This window comes from Globicephala melas, chromosome 21 (genome assembly GCF_963455315.2).
Source record: "Globicephala melas chromosome 21, mGloMel1.2, whole genome shotgun sequence".
Lineage (NCBI taxonomy): Eukaryota > Metazoa > Chordata > Mammalia > Artiodactyla > Delphinidae > Globicephala > Globicephala melas.
In genome coordinates, this window is record NC_083334.1 from 11,431,537 (window position 1) to 11,444,001 (window position 12,465).

General features: G+C 53.6%; 1 protein-coding gene across 1 annotated transcript in view; it reads left to right on the top strand.

The window, feature by feature from the left end:
* Positions 1-12,465, top strand: part of ERICH1 (glutamate rich 1) — a 109,318-nt gene that overhangs the window by 67,942 nt on the left and 28,911 nt on the right. The window contains exon 7 of the transcript XR_004033915.3: positions 916-1,114. The gene's annotated coding sequence lies outside the window, so the exon portion shown is untranslated. The remainder of the gene's footprint in view (positions 1-915; positions 1,115-12,465) is intronic.

A 12,465-nucleotide genomic window follows, 5' to 3' on the forward strand; every position in this document is an offset into this window, starting at 1 on the left:
GAGGGGGCAGAGTGGGGCAGGGAGGGGCAGTCTGGGTGCCGACCAGGGCGGGATGTTCCTTAGAGCCTGCGTCCAAGGGGCTGCAGTTGGCCAGGGGGGTTTGCATGTCAGTGGCTCCCGGGAGGAACTGGGAATGAAAAGTCCAGCTGAAATACAAAGAATTCACATTTTTGGTATTAAAAGATAGCATCTGCTCCCATTTCGTGGCACTCACCCTATACAGGCTCTTCGTTTACGTGGAGCATCGTTCAAGAATCTGTGACTAAACGCCCAGCTCTGCACCTACTCCTCTGTGTCCAGGACGGCCACTGGGGCTCGTCCTACAAAGGTGCTCAGAGGGCTTCCCGGCCAAGGCACAGAGGACGTGCCCCTCAGATGTTAGTTATCATCGTTCTTCTAAGCGTCTTGGAACCTCAGCCGGAGACATAGGGTCAAGAAATAGGACATGTAATTAGGGGCAGACAGCCAAGGAATTCAGAGCCGGGGTTATTTATTTATTTATTTATTTATTTTGAGGTACGTGGGCCTCTCACTGTCGTGGCCTCTCCCGCTGCGGATCACAGGCTCCGGACGCGCAGGCTTAGCGGCCGTGGCTCACGGGCCCAGCCGCTCCGCGGCATGTGGGATCTTCCTGGACCGGGGCATGAACCCACGTCCCCTGCATCGGCAGGAGGACCCTCAACCACTGCGCCACCAGGGAAGCCCCAGAGCTAGGGTTATTTCTAAGCCCAGCGCCTGGGTCGGTCACTTTCGCGGTAGCCCCTTCAGCTCATGCGATGACCCCCCACCATGCCCATGACAGGCGGGTTATTTGATATTTCGTGTGTGCTGAGCTGTATGTAGCCCAGAGGCTCTGAATTAAATTCTTAGTGCAAAGTGCTTTTCAAACCGTCGCTTCCTGTGTCTCTGTTTCAGTTCTTCTAGGAAGCTGTTTTATCCAGTAAGATAGATTGGAGTTTTCAGCCTGGAAGAAGGAGCAAGGTGACCACGCCACAGAGACGCCAGGGTGGAAATGGCAGGGGTGGAGCCCCGGCCGGCCCTAGATGGAGCCGGGTTCCAGGAGGAGAGAGAATTTATGAACCTGTGAGATGCCCGCGAGCGCCTGGGGCCAGAGGTGAGTCCCTGGGAGAGCTCGGCCTGTGTCACGCCTTTCACCCGGAACAAGACAGGCAGAGAAGTGACAGCAGGGGGACAGCGTGTAGCTTCCGAGGGTGGGAACGGTGGTGGGTGAGTGGGTGAGGGGCTCCGGCGCAGGCTCTGGGCTGAGTCTCGGGTGGAGGTGAGCGTGCAGCCCTCTGGGAGGGGGACACGGGGTGGGGGGGCTGGGAGAGAAGAGAGCTTTCCCTGCCTTTGCTGCTGCTTAATCAGCTTCAGCTCAAAGTGAAGTTATGTCCCAGAGGCCCTTTGGTGGGACACGTGCTGGTTTCCTTCGGCCTCGTGCCTGATGGGTGATTCTTCGTGGGGGGGGGGGGGGGGCAGAAGGACCCAGGCCGTGGGTATGCCCACCGTGCCGGGGCTCCGGGGGGCCTCAGAAGGGTGCGGCCAGCCCGGCGGCTCCGCTGGCGTCAGCGCCTGGGGAGGGAGGGAGGCTGGAGCCCCTGAGGACCACAGTGACTGGGCTGCAGAAGCAGGAGTGTGGGTTCAAAGTCGCCTCATCGCCGAGCGCTGCGTGCGGGCCGGTCGGTCGGAGCCCCGGTGTGCAGAGTTCACACGGACGCCTGTGGGACTGAGCCCAGGGCTCCGTCCTCGGGCCGGATGAAGGGGACAGAATCTGTGCGGGTGTCCTGGACGCGAATCAGTGCCGGGAGGGCCACGTCCTGGGGACCAGGTGACTTTTCTGCGGGAGGAAAGGTTAACAAAGCGTCGGGGCCGCGCGGGCGCCTCCGGCCCAGGTGTGTTGCTGCGTGTTCCCTCCCGGGCGGTGGCCAAGCGCCCCGGGTGTTCGCCAAGCGTGTTGCTGGGACCGGACACGGCCCCGCGAGTGGGGCCCACGCGGGAGCGCGCGCTCTGTCTCTGCTCTGGAGGCCGGGGTCCGGAGGTCACGGTGCCGGCAGGGGGCCTCCCCGGGGGCTGTCGGCCGCAGACCCCTCCCCGCCCCCGCTCCCTGTGTCGCTGTCCGCCTGTCACTCGATTAGGACCCGCCGCCAGGACCCCCTCTAACTCAAGCGCAGGTATAAAGACCCCTCCCCGCATAGGGTCACGTTCACGGTGCGGGGGCAGGACCCCCACGGCTCTGGGGGACACAATTCAACCCCCAACAGTAATAAGACAGTTCCTGAGCTTGGAGGACGTGCGCAGGACGGAGTCAGCGGCCGAGCCCTTCGCGGGTCATCACAGCCCCACTGGGAGGTGGGCCCCACTCTGCCCTCCTTTCTCGGAAAGGGGTTTGGGAGCGGGGGCCCTGGGACTGCAGGCCAGAGTCAAAGCCTGTCCCCCTTGGCCTCTGGGCCCCGGGGTCCCGTGAGTAAATTGTGTCCAAGATGGAGTCTTAGTTCATTTCCTACCTACCACCTAGGAGACTGTTGTTTATCATTTTGCCTCTGAAGATACTGGCCATCCACCAGCTCTGTGGCTTGAGGAGGAGGGGCCCGGGGCCCCAGAGTTGTGAGGCCGCCCTCACAGTCAGGACTCAGAAATCGACCTCAGTCGGGCTCAGGCTTTGTGCATCTGAAACGTCGCCTTTTGAGAATTGCTTCGTGAGCAGGCAACTCGAAACGTTGGGTTTTCAACATGTAAACGCAGTTTGGTTTTGAATCCATTTGTGATCTTATGAGAAGAGGCCTTACGATTACAAAGCCCTTTCTTGTAACTTCAGGTCCAGCCTGTGAAGTGAATTTCTCTTTCTTGGTAGCAGCCTTTGGGGTTAAGAGAATCCGCTAATCAGAAGTGAGACATTTAGTAGAACTAGCTGTCCCTTTTATTTATTTTTGGCTGCGTTGGGTCTTTGGTGCTGCACGCGAGCTTTCTCTAGTTGAGGTGAGCAGGGGCTACTCTTCATTGCAGAGCACAGGCTCTAGGCACACAGGCTTCAGTAGTTGTGGCACATGGGCTCTAGAGTGCAGGCTCAGTAGTTGTGGCACACGGGTTTCGTTGCTCCACGGCATGTGGGATCTTCTCGGACCAGGACTCGAACCCGTGTCCCCTGCATTGGCAGGCAGATTCTTAACCACTGCGCCACCAGGGAAGCCCTGAACTAGCTATTCTAAGAAGCCATCCCGGTCGTGTGAGAACTTTGGAAGCTGGTTTCCAGGAGGTGGTGGGTAAGCCAGCTGGGGGTTGGTTGGTTGGTTGGTTTTGGGGGTGGGGACCTGGGTCATCAGGGAAGAGTTCTTTGGAGAAGGTGACTCCCATCTTCCCGTGCGTCCTGGCCTCTGCTCTGGACCAGACTGCACCCCAGTCACTGGACCAGCCCCCTGACCTTCTGTGATGTTATGATAAAAAGTACATGCTTGCTCTTCATGCCCAGCTCCTGGCCAGAGCTCCCAAACCTCTCTGATTTCCTAAGCAATGAAAGTGCCAGGAGCATCTTTTGCTCTGGTATTTGGTCTTTCTCCCCACTTCCTGACACAGAGCCCCTAACCCCCCTGGGGTTTCCTGGGTGATGGGAGCATGTTTGTCCAAACGAGGCAGCTCTGGGTGGTCCTGGACAGGGCTGCTCACCAGGAGGACCAAGCCATGGTCAGAGGCTTGGGACTTCCAGCCCCACCCTCGTTCTCCTCGGAGAAGAGAGGGCTGGAGATCGAGTTAATGACGGATCGCGCCCTCGCAGCATGATGGAGCCTCCGTCAAACTCCCAGTAACGCGAGACTTGGGAGCTCCCAGGCCGGGGCGCATGTCCCTGTGCTGGGGTCTCAGAACCCAGGGAAGCACGCCCATCGGCTCCTTATATGATAAGGATTTGATAAAGGACACAGATGAACAGCCAGAAAATAGGGCACAGAGCACAAGATCTCGGGGTCCCTGGGAGCTCCTGTCCCCATGGAGTTGGGGTGCATCACCCCCAGCCTACAAACTCGGGGTCAACCTGTGACTTTACCAGGTGCTTACGTGTAACAACTGCTGAGGTCTGAATGTGTGTGTCCCCCCAAATCCATGAATCTGAGATCTTAACCCCCATGTGTTTTGGGGGGCTCTTGGGGGCAGTGAGGTCTTGAGTGTGGGGCCCAGGTGAACGGGGTCCGTGCTCTGATGGCAGACACGGGTGAGCTGTGTGTCCTCCATCCCCGCGTGGGGACATCCACGACCTGGACAAGGCCCCACCTACACGCCGACGCCCTGATCTCGGACCTGCGCCTCTAGGACCGAAAGGGGGCGTGTCGTGGGGTTTCTGCCGCAGCTCCCCCGCCCTCTCTCTCCTGCAGCAGATGGGCTGCTCCTTGGGGCTCCTCCACCCTCCACTCTCTGCCACCTCCCACCTCACAGGCCAGGACCTTCAGGGGGCTCCCCAGCACCCCCCGGCCTCCTGCTGACCCTGCCCCCGCCCCGTCTGCTCTTCCTGGGGGCCCGGCTCCCTCTGCTGAGGCGCTGGTGCACGTGAGGCCTGACTCACAAGCACGCACCTCAGGAATGGAGAATGCTTTCATCCCGGCAAAGGGACCTGGGAGACACTTCTTGCCGTGGGTGTTCTGTCATCCTGCCTGTTTCCACCCGTCCCGCCCGACCCAGCTCTTAGGTCTCCTGCATCTACTGGAAGTGGCAGTTTCTAGACCCCATGGAGTAAATCTGTTTTGAGGGGGTATTTTTTCTTTTCAGCTTTATTGACATAACAACACGCGAATTTAAGGTGTACAGTGTGATGGTTTAATACACACATGTATACTGTGAACTGAGTACTGCACTAGGGTTAGTTAGTTCCCCCAGCCCTCACCTCACATCATCACCCTTTTCCTGTGGTGAGAACGTTTAAGATCTGCTGTCTTAGCGACTTGCAAGTGTACAATACAGTATTAGTCATACAATCACCACGCTGCACATTAGATCCCAGAACTTACTCGCCTTCTAACTGGAAGCTTGTGCCCTTTGACCAACCTCTCCCCATCGCCCCACCCCCAGCCCCTGGCAACCACCATGCTACTCTCTGCTTCCATGAGTTTGACTTTTTTAGATGCCAGGTATAAGTGAGATCATATGGTATTTCTCTTTCTGTGTCTGACGTGTTTTACTTAGCATAATGTCCTCAAGGTCCATTTATATTGTTGCAGATGGCAGGATTTCCTTGTTTTTTATGAGTAAACAGTGTTCCTCTATCTATCTATCTATCATCTATCTACCATCTATCTATCTCTATCTATCTATCGTCTATCTAATCTATCATCTATCTATCATCTATCTATTATCTATCTATCTGTCTCTCATATTTTCTTTATCCGTGCATCTGTCAGTGGACACCTAGGTTGTTTCCATGTCTTGGCTATTGTAAATAGTGCTGCTATGAACATGGAGGTGCAGATATCTTTTCAAGTTAGTGTTTGCATTTTCTTTGGATAAGTACCCAGAAGTAGATTTGCTGGATCACACAGTAGTGGAGGGCAGCATAGAGGTCATGTAGAAATGTGTCGACTGCAACCACGTGGGCTCTTCTGGTCTCACCGAGAAGTTGAGGAGCAGGTGGTGGCTTGTGTTGGTTCGTCTCCTCCACAGCATCACTGGAAACCCAAACTCTTGGTGGATTTCTACTCCTCCATCTTTCATATGTTGGCTCTTGCTTGGTGCTTCATGGTCACAGGGGCTAAAGGGTTCATTTCAGGGAAGAAGGGCAGCTTAGATATTGAGTAAGGCGGTGAGGAGCATCCAGGTCACAGGACGTGATGCCCATAAACTCACACGTGGCCTCGCCCCATCACACGTGAAGAGCCAAAGGGCCACCTCACAGCTCACAGGCTCTCAGCCTGCCCTTCTCCCAGCCCTACTTAGCTTGGAGGAAGACCACTCATTTCTGTCGGCGGTTTCCAGCCCACAGTGCACGTGGTTTGGACAAAGACAATGGCCAAGCATTTTGAGAACCTTCTGGTACAAGATCCCGTGCAGTCACTTCTTTGCCGTTTCAACTATAAGGATCCTTATCGTCTCTGCTTTACTCCCATTGGCTCCGTATTGTGAAAGAGCTTATCTACCAAACTGATTTTTAAACATTGCAATGGCGTTGTGGGGTTGCGGGGTGTACCATCTGTTTCTTCACGAGATAGCAGCAGACTGGCCTCTACACAAGTTATCCCCGTTTACATTCCCACCAGCAGCATCCAGAAGTCCTGGTTGACCTACGTCCCCTCAGTGTGTCTCAGCATTTCCTATCTCAACACCATTAACGTTTGCAGCTGGATAATCCTTTGGGGGGATGCTGTCCTGTGCACTGCAGGGTGTTAAGCCCCATCCCTGGCCTCTACCCACCAAATGCCAGCAGCACCCCTAGTTCTGACAACCAAAAATGACCCCAGACACTGCCAAATATCCCCCCTGGGGTAAAAATCACCCCACTTGAGAACCACTGATGTACTTAATCTTTGTCAATTTCACGTAAATAACACCCTTATCTTAATTTGCATCTCTCAATTTACCAGGGAGTTTGAGCCTCCTTTTGTGACTTTTGGCCATTGTGTTCCTCTTTTGTGAATTTTCTGTTCATAACCTTTGCCCATTTTTCTGTTGGGTTGTTTGGTTTATTCTTACTGATATATATATTCTTTAAGTATTTTGGATACTTATCTTTTGTTAGTTATTCCAGTGATCTTTCTGCACCAAAATAATGTTCATACATTTATCCTTATAACGAAAGGAAATATAAAGCCTCTTGAATAAACCTCCATATGTTTTTAAGTAGATGGGCTTTAAGAATCTTTGGAGGATTTGATCTTTCACTTTCTTTTAGTCTTAAGTGAGAAGAGTGAACTTTTAAAAATTTCTTTGTGGGGGACTTCCCTGGTGGCACAGTGGTTAAGAATCCGCCTGCCAATGCAGGGGACACGAGTTCAATCCCTGGTCCGGGAAGATCCCACATGCTGCCGAGCAACTAAGCCCGTGTGCCACAACTACTGAGCCCTCGCACCCTAGAACCCGTGCTCCGCAACAAGAGAAGCCACCAGAGTGAGAAGCCCGCGCACCACAACCCGCGCACCCCAACGAAGAGTAGCCCCCGCTTGCCGCAACTAGAGAAAGCCCGCGTGCAGCAATGAAGACCCAACGCAGCCAAAAAGAAATTAACTTTTAAAATATTTTCTTTCTGGCTTTGGCATTTTAAAATTTTTTACTCAAGCTGTGCTGCTAATCAGGAATTGTTGTCAAAACTTTGCATGAAATCAATCACAGGTTTGAGAAAAATTATCTTGAGACTTTTTCTCTGAAAACATTAACTAATGAAAGGTATTAACTCTGAACTGTTGAGTATTTTTCTCTCTGTAAGGATTGGTGGGTTTTTTAAATGAATTTCTTTTATTCCTTTCAACAAAGGTTGATTGAGGATGAGGCAGGACACCATAGATACTATCACGTTGAACAAAACAGTCTCTACTTGAGCAGTTTGTGATTAGTTGGGAAAATAAGACACTGGTGCAAATCACCAGACCATCAGAATTTAACACCTCCTAAAAAACAAAAACAAAACAAAAAAAACCTCGCAGCCGGATGGGTTTATCCGGCAGCCGGCTCTCTGCCGGTGCACTAGGTGGCGGTTAGAGTCTCCGTCCCAAATAGCACCCTGGTCGTGGAGGAAATCAGAGCGTGTGTCCAGGGAAGCAGGGCTTACTCTTCTGGCTTGATGCTGCAGAGAGTTTAAAGAAGCAGAGAACCCCGATCTAGCCCTTAAAGAACAGGCAGAATTTCTTTGGGGATAAGAGAGGGGTGGGCTTTCTGGAGCTTAGCGCACAGCTTTGAACATCTGCCTCAGAAATCAGCGCGACCCTGAGCTGGGCGAAGGCCCCCTGGCGGGATGTGCCCTCGAGCAGCGCCTGCTGTGGCGCCCCAGCTCCCTCGAGCACCCCTACATCACCTCCCACGAGACCATCGCAAAAAATTAGTCAGTACCTATAAAACCCAAAATTCTTGGGTGATTTTTAAGAGAACTGCAAAAAATGCATTAGTCATCCCCCCCATGAAAACTCGTTTGCCAGTTTTTATCCGGTGGAGGAAGCTGCAGCCTTTGGGATGTTGCTGGTGGGGGGTCCCCTAGGCAGTGAGGGAGGGTGGTCTAGGCTCTCTCGCTCTCTCCCTCTCTCCCACCCTCTCTTTTTCTTTCGCTCTTCCTCAGTCTTTTATTTAGAACCTGCAGACAAAAAAAAAAAAAAGTGCGTGCCCGGCTGGCTCTATTTCAGCGTGCTGGGGTACAGCATCATGGGGTCAGTCCCGCCCTGGGCTGCGTGGGGGGCGGGAGGGGGGACCTGAGACGGTGCCACCTCTGTGCCGAAAGGGGAGAGGGGTTGAGCCCCCCGCCGGTGTGACCCGGGCCGGCAGACGTGTTAAGTCCACCTCGGAGATGAGAACGACCCAGGAGCAGAAACTAAAAGGAATCAGGGGAGTCTGCGGGGGGAGTGAGTGTTATTATTTCGGTTTTGTTTTTCTTTTCGAGGAGAAATACCAGATGAGAGTCCCTTTATTTCACACGTTGGCCTGATCCTGAAACGGATGAAAGGCGTGGGCGTTTCTGGTACTTTTCCAGGCACTTCTCTTTCGCTGCACCGTCTTCCCACCTCTTCAGTGCGTTTGTCACAAACGTAATTACCAGGGTGGAGATTTTGGAGCTTTGAAAGAACTTCCAGAACTTTGGAACTGTAGAGCTGCTCAAGCCATTTTGTGACACCCCCATGGCTGCAGAGTGGGAGTCGGCTCGGGGCGCTCCGCAAGTCTGCGGGGGCGGGGGGGAGGTGGCAGCTTTAACGCTCTGCTTGCCCCCCACGTGACCGGCCCTCAGCGCCCCAGAACCCGCCCTGGTGAAGCACACCGTCTGCCCTGACCGCGGCTGGATAAACAAGCTGTGCTCCTTCCGTATAACGAACGGAATGTCATTCAGCCTTAGAAAGAGAGGAAACTCCGGCACCTGCTACGACATGGATGAGCCCTGAGGACGGTCCACTTAGTGAAAGAAGCCAGAACGAAGGACAGACACTGTGTGGTCCCACTTACGTGAGGCAACCAGAAGAATCAAACTGAGAGACACAAAGTGGATGGGGGTCCAGGGACTGGGGTGGGGGTTGTGTTCAGTGGGGCAGTCAGTTTGGGAAGATGAGAAAGTTCTGGAGATGACGGTGGGGATGCCACCAAGCCATGCACCGAGCAGTGGTTAAGCTGGTGGATTTTCTGTGATGCGTGTTTTCCCACAATTAAGAAACAGCCCCTTCCCAGATGTCTCCTCCACTGGCAGGCAACGTGTGCCTGTGTGTGTGTGTGCACATCTGTGTAGTGTGTGTGTGTTGTATGTGGTGTGTGTGTTATATGTAGTTTGTGTTGTATGTTGCGTGTGTGTTTTATGTGGCATGTGTGTTATATGTGGTGTGTGTTGTATGTGGTGTGTGTTGTGTGTGCTGTGTGCTATGTGATGAGGTCGGAGGGCTAGAATCATGAGTGTAGGACCAGCCTTGGCGGCTGCCCCCCCAATCCCTCCCAGCCGTAGGGGGAGCTTGGACGGCTAAAACCCCTGCACATCCCTCCCAGTCACGGTCAGGGTCAGTGTCTACCGTGCCCCCGCCACACCCCCATCCCCTACCCCAGGCCAAGCCCAGCTGTCCAGGCTCTGGTCCCGTCCCCCGGCCTCTATCTGCCCCCCCGACCACCTGAGTGGTCCCAACAACCCCGTGGGGTCCAGACATTTGGAGGTCACCGAGGACCTGCAGAGGCAGAGGTGACGGGGAGGCGGGGGAGGCACGGTCCGGCAGGGATCGGGTCTGTCTGTGTCCGTCAGCAGCAGGTCTGTGCGCAGCGCTGCTTCCGCCACTGCTCCTGGCCCCACAGGCTGTTCGCAGAGCAGTCAGTTGGCGTCCACACACCTCCCTACCGTCCTGACAACGCCCGAGCGCAGCTGAGGGGACGGACCAGCGGGCATTACAGCCGCCATGCGGACAGAGGCACGCTGGCTGGTGGAGGCTGGTCCGTGGCTCCGGGTGTCTTCCTGTCGTCCTGTCTGTCCCCGCCCACCTGTCTCTGCCCAGCGAGAGCGTGAGGCTCTGGAGTCCCCGTCCCACCTGGGCTGTCCCCTCAGTACTGCCCAACAGATCAGCACCTCGCCCGGCGGGCTCGCCGCTCGCTGACTGTCTCGGAAGCAAATCTGGGCTTGGGGTCAAGTAACCCGAGTCTTGATCCCCACGTGAGCGGACTTTGTGTGGCGTCGAGTCCTCCTGAGGGATGGGCAGCTGCCTGGATGGAGCTCCGCATCCACCTAGTCTGTCTCATTGGATCCTCCCATCCACCCTGCAGGGACGGGGCCTGGCTTTGCCCCCTGAGGCTCGGCCAAGGGCAGAACCAGGTCCTGTCAGCACTAGGGAGTGTCCAGGGCGCCATGGGGTCTCGGTCTGCCCTGCTGCACTGCCCACTGCCCCACCCCCAGCCGCTGGGACAGGGATGCTGCCCCTTCCTTTCTCCGATGAGGGGCCGGCAGTCGGCTGGTGTAGAGGCTGGCATGGAGGCTGGCAGGGGTGAGGACCACGTTCCCAGGCCTGACGGGCAGGAGGGCTCCAGAAAGGCGGCTGAGGGTCTTTCCCTCGATCTGCGCTAAAATCCTCAATATTTGGCTCTGGGGAGAATCTCAGAAAGTGGGCTTTTCTAAAATGTCACAATTTCTAAGCAGACTCAGACCTCCAGGTGTTTGCACCTTGAACCCTGCAGACAACGCTGTGCAGGCCACCCTCATTCTTCATTAAAACAACTTTAAGACAGGCGGGCCACTTTCCTGGAGGACACTGCTGTCGGAACAGGGCCACAGTGGACACAGGAACAACCACACATTTGACCCGTGTGTGAAAGGGGCAACGAGGCAAGAGGTGCGTCCCCACGTAGAAGGGACGCAAGTGGAATAAACACAACTTTCCTCACTAGGTGGACGTGAACTTTTTTAAACCAACATGACTGTGATTTTATGGGACAGAAAAGTCTGGACCACTTTTTTGAAATGGCATTTGTGCCACAAACCTTGGAAGACCATGGCTTCTTAGCCCAAGTGAAAATGACATTTGGTAAGAGAAATCACACCTGGGGACACGTGCACCCCAAGGTGAAGAGAACACGTAAGGCGCGGATCCTGGAGACCTTGGAATCAGGCTTAACGTCACGCGCCACACAGAAGTGGGCTGTACACACGCCTGCCAAGTGAGGGAGTCCCTGTCTAAAGGCCTGGTCTGTATTACTTTTAACACATTTGTTGGAGACACAATTCAGAGGCTTTTTGTGCCGCCGTCACTATGGTGAACTTCAGAGCATTTTCACTTCCCCCAAGAGAAACCCCACACCTCTCAGCCCTCGCCGTCCACCACCCTGCGCTCTCAGCCCTCGTTCACTGTCCGTCTTTGGACACTTCACGTAAACGTGCTCACACATGTGTGGTCCTTTGTGACTGGCTGCTTTCACTCAGTGTGCTTTCGAGGTCCATCGTGCTGGGGCCTGTGTCAGTGCTTCATTCCTTCTACGGCTGAATCCTATTCCATTGTACGAATACCTGACGTTTCAGTTTGTAAAGCATTGGTATTAATACTTCTTTAAATGATTGATAGAATCCATTCATCAGATGATAGCAATTTGGGTGTTTCCACTTTTGGCTGTTGTGAATATTGCTGCCGTGAACATTCGTGCACAAGTTGCGTGATCTTGTGCTTTCAGTTCTCTTGGGTGTACACCGGGAGTAGAACGGCTGAGTCTAAAGTAACTCTGTGTTTAACTTTTGGGGGACCTGCCGCACTTTTCCAAAGTGGCTGCAGCATTTTATGTTCACATCAACAACATGTGTGATTTCTTTGAATTTTCGTCTCAGTGGCTTCTGCCAGCTCTTGATGTTATGTCTCTTTGCTCATAGCCACTTAGTGTATCTGGAGTGATACCCCATTGTGGTTTTGATTTGCATTTCCTGATGGCTAATGAAGTTGGACATCTTTTCATGTGCTTGTTGGCCCTTTGTGTGTCTTCTTTGGAGACTCATCCATTCAAATCCCTCCCTAATTTTTAATTGGGTTATTTGTCTTATTGTTGAGTTGTCAGAGTTCTTTATATATTTTGGATACCAGTCCCTCATTAGATACATGATTTGCAAATATCTTCTCCAATTCTGTAAGTCGTCTTCTTTCTTTGTTGATGGTGTCATTCACAACAACAAAGGTTTTCATTTTAATGTCATCTAATTTATCTATTTTTTGGTTGCTTGTGCTTTGGGCGTCATATCTAAGAAACCATTGCCACATCCAAGGTCATGTGAATTTACTCCTATGTTTTCTTCTGAGAGTTTTGGCCCTTACAGTTAGGTATGTGGTCCCTTTTTACTCGATTTTGGGTATAATG